The following is a 3,102-nucleotide window of genomic DNA, read 5'->3' as shown; positions in this document are numbered from 1 at the left end:
CAGTAGGTAGATTAAAATTTTAGTTACGCAACAGAAGTTTGAAAGGTATCTAGTCTCAATACGAAAATTTGGGACATGGTAAAAGTTTAAAACTTAGTCCATTACGAGTTTATAAAATACAATTCTCATTTTGCTAGACACCATCATCATGGGGAAAAAAAAGGGTTTCAAAAAAATACTCTCCAAGTACTAAAAATGACCAGCACATTCAAATTACACTAATATAATGCAAACGGATTAAACAGAAATGTTAAAATAACATCAATGTTAATACCAAAAAATAGAGAGCGTATCCATGTGCTTTTTATTAAATCCAACACAACTATGTAATAAGACCAGTGGCTTTATGCATAAAACAAATCTTAAAAAGAACTTCAACTATCTTATATTAGTGGAGACAAAGCTAAAGATGAAAGGGACACCAGCCATGACTTTTTATTATATAAGTAGAAGTCCAAAGGTGTTAAGATATATAGGTAAGGAGGTCCCATTACAGTAAAATGAGTTTACCATGATGCACCAAAATCAGACCTATCCTTTGCGGCACGACGAAGTTTTTCCTTACAAACCACACAAAGACTTTCTACCGGTTCTCATCATATATACAACAAAAATACATCAAAATGACATGGGACAACATCAAAATAAACTACCCAGATTACCCCGTGATATACACATTATAGACAAGCAAAAATACCAACTTTTGCTCAAGCTCCCGGTACAAGCTCTTCCCAAGCTTACTTCCTCAACCTTGCTTCGTACTCTGTGGGAAAACAAAACAAAACGGGGTGAGCCACAGCTCAGTAGGAGTACCGAAAGATAGAGGCATCAAAATGTAAGTCATGGTAAAGAAATGAGCATGTCCACATTAAGAAAATACATAAAGCTCGACAAATCCAAACTCATTCTTAATAGCAGAAATGGAATATTTGTCATTCAAAGTTGAAGGAATTCATGTATGCTACTTGTGAGGACCAGTCTCTAATGTTAGGATAGCCAGTATATCATCCACCGTCCCGGACGGTCTTCCGCGGGTAGCCACATTTGTGGGATGCCCCTATGGGCCTAAAAAACTCACCTGTAGCCTTCCAAGATCCTTCCAAAACATGCTCAATAAATCTCTTACGGTAAATCCAAGTGAAGCCCAAGGTGAAAGCGAAACTCAGAGTTCAAATCTCGTTAATTCAATCTATAAGCAATGACGCTATAACAGTCCAGAAATCCGAGATTCATGCATTAAGTTTATAAGAGAATGGATTGAAAGTTCAGAGAAATAAAGCATAATTTTATAAAGAAACGGTCACACAGTAAATGTCCAGATTGTAAAATGAATATCCATCAATAACGGTGACACAACACTAATATGAAGGGCCAAACAGATCAAACCGAATAAATGGTTTATGGTTTTACCGAAATCACTCACGCAACTAAGCCAAAAGCCATTGGTATGGTTTCATTTCATTTCCTTTATGCCAAAAATTATTAAGTTCGAAATGTATGAATCAAATCAAATACGAAATTATAAAATGAAGAAAAAGACCAACCATATCAATTATAAAATAAGCATAAGTGGAGCAGTAGCATCAAATGCAATTTTTGAAGAAAATGGTAATTATCAAACCATAAACTAGGAGCCATTAGCACTAGCTCGATGCATGACACGTTATTTCATTTTAAACATAAAGTTTATGAGAAGCTAAATGGGTAAAACAGAAAAGGACAAGAGGGAAAATACGTGAAGCAAAGATTAATATCAAAATTTTAACTTGAGTAAATTAAACAAAACTGGTGCTGCTTGAAACAGTTTAAATGGACGAAATACATATGTGTATATATATCAAAATCTAGTGCCATGCAAGGTGTTAAAACAAAATGGGTAAAATTCATTTGGTCATTTTTACAAACAGCTCATAGGTTAGTTCAAAATTTTAATTCAAGACTTTATTTGGGATGAAAAGTTGAACTCTGATTGCTGTATAACACTTTTAAATTTCATAAAATCATTTTTGACATTCAAAATAATGTGCAATTTCAAACAGTAAGGCTAGCACAGGGAAATGATGGTTTCAAACTAATTTATCATTATTTTACCAGATCGTTGAAAAACAGGAAAAAACTTGAAGAGGGTTTAGCAAAATTTCTCGAATCACCGTTTGCTCATTCGTATAAAAGAAAAATCCTTGAAGATGTAAAACATGCATCACCAGAACATTGAAAGAGAAATACATCAACGCCATAAAAAGTGATAGAAAATATTTAATTTAAACCAAATTAGGCAGAAAAGATTGTTACATAAAATTAAACTCAAGAGACGAAAATCCCCTACCTGAATTGTAACCGGTGTTCCAAGATTGGATCAGCAAAATCTCAAAGTAAGAATCAAATTTTCCTTCGTATGGTCTCAGTAAATCGAACGGAATAAACAAGAAAGTGGATAACAAAAAGAAAGGATGGCATTTGGGTTTTGAAGGAAAAGAGAAAGAAAAAAAAAATTAATCTCTCTTAAACACGTGTTAATCATGCTCAGTGTTTCTAGATAATTTCATTTCCTTCGCTAAACAAGCACTCTAATATTTCTAAGGGACAACCTAGTCCTTAAAAGAAGAAACTACTCGTACGGGATTAAATCACTCATCAGGGATATACACACCCTACATTAGGATCGCACGCGCGCTCTATATAGTCCTAGTTTTCCACTAAAAAGGGTTGAGTTCCGTTTCGGATCCGAGTAGAGATTTAGTAGTGTTACAATTTCCTTGCCGAACTCTCATTATTAGCATGACATGACGACTGAGTGTTCACTCTCAGCAGAGTAACATGAATCTCCAAGTGCCAATTTTGAGACATGCACGAAATACCCATACAGGCTACTCTCTGACAAAGAGGATTTCAAAATCGATGCACTTTCAGATCGATTTAATTTCCTTAAGGAAAATCTGGACCGTCCAAATCAGTCTCAAAAGCGATCATGGCCACGCAAGTTGGCCACATGATTTAACCATCCTAGTCGAACCCTAGCAGGAGTAGGCGATCATTGTCATGACCACCGAAGGGACCGCTTATGACCTATTCGGTCGAACACCACATTGCACTTCCCAGCAC

The 3,102-nt window shown here is 35.4% G+C and overlaps 1 long non-coding RNA gene across 1 annotated transcript; it reads right to left on the bottom strand.

The window, feature by feature from the left end:
- Positions 1 to 404: 404 nt before the first annotated feature.
- On the bottom strand, positions 405 to 2,480 carry LOC113285539. Its single transcript, XR_003328713.1, has 2 exons — positions 2,327 to 2,480; positions 405 to 763 (listed from the first exon to the last, which is right to left on the bottom strand). It is a non-coding gene; the product is annotated as an uncharacterized LOC113285539 (long non-coding RNA).
- Positions 2,481 to 3,102: the final 622 nt, after the last annotated feature.

The sequence above is a fragment of the Papaver somniferum genome, chromosome 6 (genome assembly GCF_003573695.1).
Source record: "Papaver somniferum cultivar HN1 chromosome 6, ASM357369v1, whole genome shotgun sequence".
Classification (NCBI taxonomy): Eukaryota; Viridiplantae; Streptophyta; class Magnoliopsida; order Ranunculales; family Papaveraceae; genus Papaver; species Papaver somniferum.
The sequence above is the reverse complement of the archived record's forward strand: the minus strand, read 5'-3'. Positions and strand labels throughout refer to the sequence as shown.